The 12,744-nt window shown below is 50.0% G+C and overlaps 1 protein-coding gene across 1 annotated transcript in view; it reads right to left on the bottom strand.

The window, feature by feature from the left end:
• The window catches only part of ZC3H7B (zinc finger CCCH-type containing 7B), a 60,879-nt gene extending 54,695 nt beyond the window's left edge, over positions 1–6,184 (bottom strand). The window contains exon 1 of the mRNA XM_027070634.2: positions 5,942–6,184. The gene's annotated coding sequence lies outside the window, so the exon portion shown is untranslated. The remainder of the gene's footprint in view (positions 1–5,941) is intronic.
• Between the last annotated feature and the right edge of the window lie 6,560 nt (positions 6,185–12,744).

The raw sequence follows: 12,744 nt of genomic DNA, 5'->3' as shown, positions 1-12,744 counted from the left end.
CAAACACGCTGAAATAGGAAATGTGGCAGGGAGTGATGGCGGGCAGGGGGTAGCAGTGCTGGGAGTTTAGGGATGGCCCTTCAGGGAGGTGGCATTTAAGAGAAATAAGATGGAGCCCACCATGGGAACACAGAAGGTAGGTAAGCGTGCACCGGCAGAAGGTATGGCAACGGCAATGGCCCTGAGGTGGGAACAAGTTCAGAATGTTCAAGGAAAAGACAGAAGGCCAGTGTGACCGCAGCACTGGAGTGAGGGCAAGCGAAGCAGGAAGCAAGTTTCGAGGGGCAGAGTAAGGCTGGTTAGAAGGCTGCATGCAAGCCACATTGGGGAGCCAGCACTGTGTTCTGAGTCAGGAAGCTACTGGGAGGTTTTCAGCAGAGGAGTGACAAGGTCCCACTTAAATCTTGAGAAGATCCCTTACTTAGGCTGCTGCATTGAAGACAGATGACAAGAGGTGAGGCTGGAAGGTCAGTTAGCAGGCTACGGCAGTGGTCCAGGCCTGGATCGAGGTAGGCGGTGGAGAAGATTCAGGAACATTCTGGAGGTTATGGCCACCACAACCACGCTGTCACACCAGTGGCCTTTATAGTTTTCAAATCCTCTTCATTTGAGCCTCACAGCAAACTCAAGGAAGGTAGGACTGAATCAGTGAGGCCATTTCACAGAACAAGAAACTGAGGCCAAGAGTGATAATATGATTGTGCCCCTGAACATGCAGCTAGTATGTGCTGCAGCTGGGAGTGAAACTCAGGACTTTGGACTCCCTGCCCTAAGTTCTTCTGGCTGCAGGGGGACAGGGCATGACATGGAATGCGCCAGAGAACAAGAGCACAGATGGACCTCTGTTAACCCCAGAAGGGTCAAAGCCTCCACTTCCCCCTGCAGCCTTCACAGGAAGTGCTCAGTGGATGCTCGCTGGCCGGCCCCAGCACTTAGGAAGACGTGGCTCTTGGTCCAAAGGAATGTGACACCCTGTCCCCTTTCCAAAGTCATAGCAGGGACAGGGTAGCAAGAGCTGGAGGCTGGACCCCTCAATTTTCTTCTGCAAAAGAGGGACTTCTTACCGTAAAGGGGCATCAAGAGGATTAATGAGAATATGGCCAAAAGCACAATACAAACAACAGATAATTGGGATTTCCAGAAGGATAAGAAAAGACCTTCATGGAGACTAAAATAACTTGAGGGGTGCCTGCCTGGCTCAGTCAGCAGAGCATGCGACCCTTGATCTTGAGATCATGAGTTCAAGCCCCACGTTGTGTGTACAGACTACTAACTAACTAATAAAATAACTGGAAGTTACTTCTCCTGCATAGCAGCAAAGACCTTGGGCTCAGGGGTGTCATATGCCTGGCTCTGTCTGACCCCTCCCCGCTGACTCCCTGCTCTGCCACAGCCATGTGATCCTGGAACATCAATCTCCTCATCTGCAAGATGGGGCTGCTAATACGTGTTCCTGCCTCCAAGAGCTGTGAAGCGGAGTCAATAAGAGAAGGCCCAGAAAGCGCCAGGCCACACACAGAAGCCTTAAATACGCGGTGGCTGGTGTCACTACTGCCGATGCTGCCATCAAGCCTGCGTTGTCAACCTCGGATTCGGGGTTTGGGATGTGCGGCCGAACTGAAGTCGGCTACAGCTGGGTTCTGGAACGCAGCAGTGGTCCCCACAGCCTGATGCAGACACAGTGCTCGTACACCTGCAGAAGCCATCAGGGTACTCACAGGGGAACAGACTTCCTAGGGAAATAAATAAGACGGGAAGGAGCCCCGGAGCTGGTGATGACAGAGAAGAGGAAACCGAGCCCGTTTTCTATGGGCCATTAAATGTGATGAAAGGAGCTGGCTTCTGTGGAGGCTCCTGGGAGCAGACACGTAGCAGTCACTTCATCAGCCTGGGCCAAGGCTCCGGCTTCGGGTTGCAGTGGGACCTCCTCAGAGGACACCTCCTCCTCTTCCACCTGAAGTTACCACTGAGGCGGGGGGGGGGGGGGGGGGGCCTGTCGCTCTCCCCTCCCTGCCCTGCCCCTCCTCTCCCAGCCACCCCTCGTCCCACGCTGGGCCAAGTCAAGAGCCAGGCTGCCTGGTCGTCCGGGTCTGCTCTCCAGTTCTGCCACTTAACCTCCCTTGACAGTTTCTTCATCTGTAAAATGGGGACAATCACAGTGCCTACCTTCAGGGCTGTTACAAAGATTAAGTAAGCTCATCTAGGAAAAAAACACTCACAACAGGGCTTGACTATCAGTAATTGCTGGATTGGTTAATGGCTAAATGATGACAAACTTAAAAACCCCTCCACTTCTAGTTCCTCTCATCGACTCTCCTGCCCTGATCCCCAGGCACTGGGCGTCTCCCACAGCTTACCATCACACAATCAAACCTCAAGGCTTGCTTTCAGGAAGGGAAAGTTAGGCCCAGAGAGCCCAAGGGACCACAGCGGTAGAGCCTGACTTGAACTTCATCTCGTGCCTGCCACCCACATGGTGGCCGCACCAGGTGACCTGCCACCTTACGCTGCCTTTGCCCGACTCGGTGCCTCTTCTCAGAAAGCCTTCTCTGGCCTTTCTTGAACCCATCTCTCAAATGTTCAAATGGCACTTCTTCTACAAAGACCCTCCACCCTGGGGCAAAATAAACCTTCCTCCTCTACACTTGGGGTATAATTCAACATGACAACACACTGGCCGAAAGCGTCCTCCTGGCACCTCCACTTGAGCCTGGGGCACAGGGGATGAATCAGACCCAGTTCTGCTCTTGGGAAGCTCGGGTTAATCAACCATATCTTTGTCCTTTCCAATCTACAAGCTACTTCAAGGTGTCAAGCCAGACACCCATAGGCATTAGGGAAATGGACTAAGATTCCACACTCAGGGCCCAGACCCCCTTCACCACCATTCATCCTGCCTTCTCGAGGCATGCTTCCAGAAATCTCCTAAGTACTTTCTTTCTTTTTTAGGTTCATTTAGAGAGAGCGAGCGAGCGAGAGAGAGAGACATTACAAGCAGGAAGAGGAAGAGAGGGAAAGAGAGAATCCAGGCAGGCTCTATGCTGACTGTGTGGAGCCCAATGTGGGGCTTGATCCCACAAACCGCAAGACTATGACCTGAGCCAAAACCAAGAGTCGGATGCTTAACTGACTGAGCTACCCAAGCGCCCCAGAAATCTCCTAAATACTTTCACAGGACCAGGCCCTGGGACATACGGTAGTTCAGTACAACTCCCTGGCCTTTTGGAGAGCCTGCTGGTCTTTGGGCTTAAGCCCCCATCCCCACTGCATCTGCCCAGTCACACTATCCTGGTCTCTACATATTCGAAATGGAGGTGGTCCAATTGTGACATCGATTCCAACGTAACACACTCAACAGTCACAAAGGCCTGGATTCAAATCCAACTGGGTGACATCGAGCCAGCCACATTAATCCTGTGTTCTTCAGTTTCTTCATCTGTGAAATGGAGATAACAATGCCCGCCCCTCTTCAGCTCGAGTCATGATCTCATGGTTTGTGAGTTTGAGCCCCCGTCAGGTTCTGTGCTGACAGTGTGGAGCCTGCTTGGGATTCTCTCTCCCTCTCTCTCTCTCTCTCAAAATAAATAAATAAACTTAAAAAAAAAATAAGAATAATGCCCACTCCTCATGGTACCACTGTAAGAATCAGAGAGAATGTACGTCAACCTCCCAGCACAGAAGCAACCATGGTGAGCTCAGGAACTCCTTCCTCTTCTGTCCCCCAGCCAAGCCTCCCCATTCTTTCAAGCTCAAGATCCACTTCCTGGAGGAAGCCTCTCCTAACTTTTCCAGGTTACCCTGAGAGCTCTCTCTCCTGTTCACTCCCACTGCATTGACTCTGGTATTAGAGCATTTCCTGGTCCTATCGTGGGTTCCGGTCAGGCTCTCAGTGACAAACTCAACCCCAAGCCTGCCCTTTGGCACCTCACCATGCTCACAGGAGACATTTGAAAACTAACTTGTTATGGTGGCCCAGAACTCTGGAAAGACTGAAGATTTGGAGCCAGACAACTAAGTGGGAATCCTAGCTCTGCTATGTGACAGAGAGACCTTTGATTCTATAAGCCTCAGGTTTCCCACCTGGAAAATGAGGATTGAAAAATGCTCACCTGATGTGGTTGCTATGGAGGACAGATGAGCCAGCATATGTGAAAGCCCTTTTGTTATAAACCAAAAAGTGCTATTTAAGGGATTCTTATTTTCAGATTCTCCAAGCCAAACCTACTGACGCCTTAACTTTCTTGTACCTAGAGACTAGCTCATCCCACAGAGCTTCTTAGCCCCAAATAATCCACCCACACCCACATTCTTAACTGTCCATCGCAAACAAAAAGCCAACAGCCTGTAATTCACGGCATCCACAGAACACAAACCTCATCCCAGCTCAAGGACCAACAAAAATCTCTCTCCCATGCTCAGATCTCATCCCTCCTGAACATAGGTTTCTCCTTCCCAGCTTAAGGTACCCCATGCCTCAAACCTGTTCCAATAGCATTTTGGCCATGCATCCCTTGTATACAGTCTAATTTCTATGGGATGTCAAAATGGGGAAAGAAGACCTTGGTGGGTATGGTTGGTTGTATGTGGGGAGAGGGGTTGTAGTAGTCTTGGTAGTAGACGTAAAGATTCTGCTGGAATTTTGGGTTAAACAGTTGCTAAATGTACTATAATTATCGTGTTTGTATGAAAAGCCAAGGATCTGCATTCTGCTATTTTCATGGGGCTGGATGAATTGCAGACGCTGAGGAAAATGGTAAGAAGTTGGGGTTCAAAGTCTGGTACCTAGGCACCAAAGTCTGTGTGTGCAACCTAAGAGAAATGAAATCCCTAACAAAGCTGCTGTGGGCCCCCAGTCCCCCACTCCAGGCCCAATATGCTTTTCTACCCCAGACTCCCCAGCCCCCCTTTCCGGCCCCCAGCCCCTTCTCTTCCCCGTTGATGCCCTGGCACCCCAGCCATCGGGGTCAGAGTAAATCGTTCCTACGATTTTTTTTTCTTCCTGTTAAAACTGCTTTGTGTGAAAGACCCCCAAACCAGACATCTTATAAACATCCGAGCCAGACAGATTTTAAGGGGAAAGGTGGGGGGAGGGGGTAGGCCCGAAGGGGTCCCTGAGGCCCTCTGAGAGTGTGAGGAGGGTCCGAGACCCGGGTCCGCGGCTCCGGGGCGCCCATCCCCGCGGGGCTCCCCCCAGGTGCTGGAGCTGCGTCCCCCACCCCCACCCCGCAATCCCCGCGCACTCCCCGCCCGGCGGCCGGGCCGGATCACTCCTTCGAGCCCAGAGATGAATCCTGCGACCGGAAATTCCCCCCTACCCAGACCGCGCCCCCCCTTCCTGCCGCCCCCTCCCCCCGGGCCGGGCCGCAGGCCCCGGATCCCCGGGCTCGCGTGGCCGCGGCAGCCGGCAGAGGCGACCCGTCGGCGGCCGCGGTCCACGGCCCTTGCTGCGGTCCCTCCAATTCTTGGCGCTGCGCACACAAAAGGAAGGGGCGCGCTGCCAGAGACGCCCCTGCCAGCCTCCTCGGCCCCCTTCGCGGGGGTCGGCAAAGCATCCGCGCACCCCAAAGCTCCGGACGCCGGGGCGGGAGCCCCCCACGACACAAAATTCCAAAGCACCCCCCCCCTCCGGGAGCTGCAGGGACAGCCAAATCACCCAGCGTCAGGTGCCCCCGGCCGCACAACTTTGAAACTTTGGGGCAAGGCACGGGGAAGGGGAGGGGGAGCCCCAAAAAGGAGGAAATGAGGGTTTGGCGGCTCTTGCTTTATTTCTGCAAAATGCACTTTCCAGGTGGCCCCGCGCGGCTCCGGCCTGGCCCGGATCCCCCGCGCCTCCGCCCGGCGCGGCCCCCGGGCGCCCCCGAGCCCTCCCGCCGCCGGCCGCCGGGACGCGGTCGGGCCCCGGCCTCTGCCCCTCCGGGCTCGGGCCCCGCGCAGCACTCACCTCGGCCGGGCTGCGCTCCCCGCGGGCCTGCGCCGAGCCCGATAAATGGTATGCTATGACTAGAGGTATGATTACGTTATTATTATTAGTAATAATAAGAGTAAATGCTATTTAATTACGGGCGGCCGCATCCTGCTCCCGGCGCCGCCGCCCCGGCAGCTCCGTCCATGTGGCTCCGGAGCGCTTTACTTTCATTTCCAGCCCCTTCGGCCGGCCGCTCGCGGCAGCACCCGCTGGAGGCACCGTCTCCCCGCAGCTCTTCCTCCTCGGGTCCTAGAGCGCGGCTTCCCTCGCCTGGCGCCCGGGGTGGGCGGCGCGGGCGGCGCACCTGGGGGCGGGGAAGTCCCCCTGCCCCGTGGTAAGCTCATGCCTGGAATCCACCTTTATTTTCTTTAAACGTGGCCTGCCCTTTCAGGGCTTTGTCGTTGGGCAAGTCTGCATTTCTGGACTGATGCTGGTCGGACTCCGCGCCACGGCCCTTCCCCCTGGGTGTAAAAGGCCCCCCCGGGTTGCCAGGTGCTTTCACTGCAGGCTCCCCCAAACCTTAGCTGCTTGTGCCCTTTTCACGGATAACGACCGACCGGAGGCTCAGAGAGGAATCAGACCCTCAATCGGCTGGTGTTTTATGTGTGAGATCTTTCCAGAAAGGATTTGAGGCTGCTTAGAAGATCCAATAGGTGAAGGGAGATTAACCAGAGAGACTGACTGTATTTCTCGCACCCTTGGTACTGCCTCAGAGCTGGTCAGGACCAGACTGGATTTGAACCCAGAGCCTCGGATCCCAATACAATGTCATCCACGCTATTACTACCTGTTCCATTGATTCCGGAGGACTCCCACATCTCTGTGAGAGATTTCCTTCTTTCCACCTCTTAATTTTGTGCACACATATATATGCACGTATATTTACACATAGGTATATGTATGTATATATATATATATTATGTGTGTATGTATATACACGTGTGTATGTGTGCATTTAATTTATTGAAGATCAGCTGTGAGCCTGGTGGACTTTTATAAATGTTATCTTTTCCCCAAACATTTGTGCCAGACACATCTTAGAAGCTGGGATACAGCGGTGGAACAAATTTTAAACATTTAAACACACTGTGGTAAGTGCTAGGTGGGACAAGAACCTGGGGCTGTGTCTATTTACTTCATTCTCACAATGATCCTGGAAGGTTAGTTTTGGCATGCCCATTTTACAGATGGAAAACTAAGGCTGGGAGAGTGACCCGTCCAAGGTGGCAGTTCTGACTCCAGAGCCTGTGTGTTCTACACATACTCCTACGATTTCTACTATTTGCCTTAAGGAAGCCTTGAAAGGGGGTTGGGGAATGCACCTGCACCATTCGAAATTTCTCAGACTCTTTTTTCTGTGTGTGCTTCCTGTCTCCTAGATACGCTAAGATTAAAGAACATAAAAGGTAGCTTCTGGCATGAAGAGGATGGGGATTTTTTATTCAGAAATGAAAAGCTGAGATACTCCTGAAACCATTGTTGCACTATATGCTAACTTGGATGTAAATTACACAAATTAATGTAATTTTAAAAAATGAAAAGCAGTGTCCAGAGACCTTCAGAGTGGGGTTCGTTTAAAATGAAACTTTTTTTTTTACAGAAACCACATATTTGCTTTTGTTTTAATTTTTTAAGGTTTATTTATTTTTGAGAGAGAGAGAGACGGAGTGTGAGTGTGGGAGGGGAAGAGCGAGAGGGAGACACAGAATCTGAAGCAGGCTCCAGGCTCTGAGCTGTCAGCACAGAGCCCGACACAGGGCTTGAACCCACGAACCGTGAGTTCATGACCTGAGCCACCTAGGTGTCCCCAAGATGATGGGTTGAAGGCAGCCACATGTATAGCCTGGCAATTTAGGGAGGTGGGGTGGTATGTTGGCATTAGGAAGGCCAAGGTGGGTCAGAGTCCCAGCTCCCACCACTTGCTAGCTGGGGGACCCTAGACAGTCTCACAGCTTCAGTTTTCTCATTTGTAAAGTAAGGACAAGAACAGGGTTGCCCGGCTGGCTCAGTTAAGTGTCCAACTTTGGCTCAGGTCATGATCTCATGGTTCGTGGGTTCAAGCCCCACGTCGGGCTCTGTACTGACAACTCAGAGCCTCCTTGGGATTCTTTCTCTCCCCCTCTCTTTACTCCTCCTGCTCAAGCTTCTGCTCTCTCTCTCTCAAAGCAAATAAATAAACTTTTAAAAAAATTTAAAAATAGGGGCGCCTGGGTGGCTCAGTCGGTTGAGCGTCCGACTTCGGCTCAGGTCATGATCTCACACTCCGTGAGTTTGAGCCCCGCGTCGGGCTCTGTGCTGACAGCTCGGAGCCTGGAGCCTGCTTCGGATTCTGTGTCTCCTTCTCTCTCTGCCCCTCCCCCACTCGTGCTCTGTCTGTCTCTCAAAAATAAATAAATGTAAAATAAAAAAAAAAATTTTTTTAATAAAATTTAAAAAAAATTAAAAATAAGGATAAGAACACCTAATAAACATAACCCCTTTACAACTGACAGTGAAACACTCTTGACAGTTGATGAGATTAGACACCACTATTTTTTATCACTCCCATGTTACGGAGGAGAATGCCGAGGCCAGTTGGACCACCACATCTTGCCTCAAATGAACTAGCTGGTAAATGATATGATTCCACCATCCCAATCTGCCAGGACAATAACATTCTTAAAAGACTGTCCGTCATTTAAAGGGGATTCAGCTGGACATCAGCTCCCCCTTTCAATTGGAGATCAACTAAACTATCTAAGCCGCCTGAGATGGTAAATGGCCTTTACAACATGTCAACCCTATGTGGTGGTGTTTTTGAAAGAAAACTCTCGAGGCTGGCACCAGCAAGCTGTTTTCTGGGAAGCCCCAAAATTATGGGGCAGCAAATGCTCTGCGTCCTCACATTAAAGCCTAAGTAGCAGTAGACCACCGCTTACTTACTGTGGGCCAAGTACTTTGTACATGTTGATTCTCTTATCCCCCCCCCCCCAAAACCCTATCAGGTGGGGATTGTTTTTACCTATTTTGAGGTGAAAAAACACACAGAGCAGTTAAGTGATTTGGTTGAGGTCACACAGCTAAGAAAGAGGCAGAAACAGAATTTAGTCTCTGGCCTGTCTCCCTAGAAAGCCTGACCCCTGCGCCATGATGGAGACAACTTAAGTCTGGATGCATCCTTTATTACATCTGAGGACCAATCACCGGAGAGGGTTGCTAGAGAAGGAGAGTCAGACACTTATGCTCTCACCTTTCAGGAAATGACAGTTATGTCTTTCACTTATCCCTTCTCCAGTGATCACCTCCTGTACCAAGCTTAGGCCTGCCATGGCCTGGCCGCCAGAGAGGACTGCGGAGAGTCTGAGTGCATGGCAACCTTTGCCACAACCATGTGCAAAGTTTATTCCTTCACTCAACAAACACAAAGGTTCATTGCCAGGCCCCACACTGGGTCCTAGACTACAGAGAAACCCCATGTCCCCACAGCTCCAGGAAAGTCCCAGATCCCAGCCCTCCAGCAGGGGATCTTAACTTGGGGCAAGGGAAGTACAACTTGAGGCTTAGGTTGGTGATAATAAGAGTACTTTCCCCATAGGGTCACTCTGAGTATTAAATGAGCGCTTGCATGCAAAACATTGATAAATGTGCAACTAACTAAAACTAAGTAATATGTTCTTCTAGGAACTAATCATAGAATTCAGATTCTCAGAGATGAGAGTGACTCAAAAAGAGAGAAGTGGGGGATCCTGGGTGGCTCAGTCGGTTACGCATCCGACTTTGGCTCAGGTCATGATCTCATGGTTCCTGAGTTCGACCCCCATGACCCCCATATCTGGTTCACTGCTATTAGTGCAAAGCCCACTTCGGATCCTCTGTCCCCCTCTCTCTGCCCATCCCCCACTTGCGCACATGCTCGCTTGCTCTCTCTCAAAAATAAATAAACATTTTTAAAAAGAGGGAGAGAGGGGCGCCTGGGTGGCTCAGTCGGTTAAGCGGCCGACTTCGGCTCAGGTCATGATCTCGTGGTCCGTGAGTTCGAGCCCCACGTCGGGCTCTGTGCTGATAGCTCAGAGCCTGGAGCCTGTTTCAGATTCTGTGTCTCCCTCTCTCTGACCCTCCCCTGTTCATGCTCTGTCTCTGTCTCAAAAAAATAAATAAACGTTAAAAAAAAAAATTAAAAAAAAAAAAAAGAGGGAGAGAGAAGGGGAGGGACCCATGAACCTAGAGGCTACCCACCAGACTAGTATACGGGAGATGAAATGCAGGCAATAAAACAAGGCCACGGGCCTCCAGGGTGGCTCAGTCGGCTAAGTGGCTGACTCTTCATCTCCGTTCGGGTGTTGATCTCAGGGTTGTGAGTTCAAGCCCCACATTGGGCTTCGCACTGGCCATGGAGCCTACTTTAAAAAAATAAAAAACATGGTCACATTGCTGAAAGGACTGTAAGTGAATACTCACATGCCCTAGTTTATGCTAAATTGTTGACAGTTTGCTATGTTACTTTATCACCTATTCATCCATCCATCCATCCACCTAACAATCTACATAACATTTTTGTTAAAAACAAAACAAAACAGGGGCGGGCACCTTGGTGGCTAAGTCGGTTAAGAATCCAACTCTTGGTTTTGACTCAGGCCATGATCTCACAGTTCATGAGATCCAGCCCCTGTGTTGACAGAATGGAGCCTGTTTGGGATTATCTCTCCCCCTCCCTCTTCCTCTCTCTGCCCCTCCCCTGCTTGTGCTGTAGCATTCTCTCTCAAAATAATAAATAAATAAATAAACATTAAAACAGAACGGGTAACAATTTTTTTAAATTTTTTTTTAACGTTTATTTATTTTTGAGACAGAGACAGAGCATGAACGGGGGAGGAGCAGAGAGAGAGGGAGACACAGAATCAGAAGCAGGCTCTGAGCCATCAGCCCAGAGCCTGACGCGGGGCTCAAACTCACCGACCGTGAGATCGTGACCTGAGCTGAAGTCGGATGCGCAACCGACTGAGCCACCCAGGCGCCCCAACAATTTTTTTAAGATTAAAAAAAATATTTATTTTGGAGAGAGAGAGAAAGCGCACAAGTGGGGGAGGGACGGGGAGTTGGGGGGACAGAGGATCCAAAGTGGGCTCTGTGCTGACAGCAGAGAGCCTGATGTGGGACTCGAATTCATAAACCGTGAGATCATGACCTGTCGAAGGCAGATGCTTAACCGACTGAGCCACCTAGACACCCCTAAAACAGGTAATTTTTAATTTTTTCTTTTCTTTTCTTTTTAATAAACTCTACCCCCAACGTGGGGTTCCACCCCAACCCCGAGGTTGAGGTTTAGAGTCTCAGGCTCTACCAATTAAGTCAGTCAGGTGCCCCTTAACTTTTTTTTTTTTTTTTTTTGAGGGAGAAAGGGCACAAGTGAGTGAGGGAGAGAGAATCCCACAAGGGGCAAAGAGGGAGACAGAGGGAGAGAGAGAAGAGGGGCTCACCTGAAGCAGGGCTCGATATCACACCATGCGGGGCTCAAACTCATGAACCATGAGATCATGACTTGGGTAAAAGTCCCGTGCTTCACCAAGCCACCTAGGCACCCCCACCCTTAACTTTATTCTGAAGACTCTCTTGCATTTATACTATTTTTAAAATTTTCTGTCAGTGTTCATTTAAAACATTATTTTCATTTTGGAACAAAAGAATTCTTAAAAGAGAAAATAATCCACAGAAAGCATTTGGTATCAGGAAAATCTCCGTAAACATTAGACCCAAATTTAAGCTCCCCTACAGATGCCATCCTTTTCTATCTCATTCACCATTGGATTCCCAGAGCTGGAATGGTGCCTGGTACATAGTAGATGTTTAATAAGGATTTGTGGGGGTGAATGAATTATTTTAATTATGGTTAGTCATCAAAGTTTAAAAAGGTCATGTATTCTGATGGGGAGCCCTGGGCTTGAACCCAGGGGAGAATGTGGTTTGAGTGGTCTTTAACAGATGATCTAGCAAACCCCTCCCACCAGGGGAGGTGACCCTTGAGGGACCATCTTTCTCTAGCGGCCTTGGGAGCACCCGCACCCGGTTAGATCTTGGGAATGTCTCTCCACATTCCTCACATGTCTGGCATAATTCAGGCATTTGTTTTTGATCTCACTAAATGGCAAGTCTGCAGCCTTGGTAGCTCTTCAGGAAACCAGTATAAATATTGTTATTTATTCCATTTACAATTGGCAATTAAGATTGTTTTCAGGCTCCACAGTGGAATTTAAAACACTCAGTTAAAGTAAACCAAACTAATCAGAGGCAGCCTGCTTTTCTCTTCAAAACATTCTTTAAAAAAAAAAGGGGGGGGGGGAAGCTGCACAACAGAGACAGAAAGATCTAAAACATTCCCCTTCCCCTTATACCCACTTCATACTCACAAAATGACTTGTTTTGCATGTGTGTTGAAATGGACCCCAGCAATCTGGCTTCTGCAGTCTCTTATCTTGGGGTGCCTGGCTGTCTCAATTGGTAGAGCATGCTACTTTTTTTTTTTAATTTTTTAATGTTTTATTTTCTATTTGAGAGAGAGAGAGAGAGCACGCAGGAGAGGGGCAAAGAGACAGAGACAGAATCTGAAGCAGGCTCCAGCCTCTGAACCTGTCAATACAGAGTCTGATGCAGGGCTGGAACTCACAGAGCAGCGAGATCATGACCTGAGCTGAAGTCAGACACTTAACTGACTGAGCCCAAGAGCATGCTACTCTTGATCACAGGGGCGTGAGTTCAAGCCCCATGTTGGGCACAGTTTATTTAAAAAAAAAAAAAAATCCACT

This window comes from Acinonyx jubatus, chromosome B4, assembly GCF_027475565.1.
Source record: "Acinonyx jubatus isolate Ajub_Pintada_27869175 chromosome B4, VMU_Ajub_asm_v1.0, whole genome shotgun sequence".
In the NCBI taxonomy this organism is placed as follows: domain Eukaryota; kingdom Metazoa; phylum Chordata; class Mammalia; order Carnivora; family Felidae; genus Acinonyx; species Acinonyx jubatus.
This window is presented reverse-complemented; position numbering and strand designations above follow the sequence as displayed.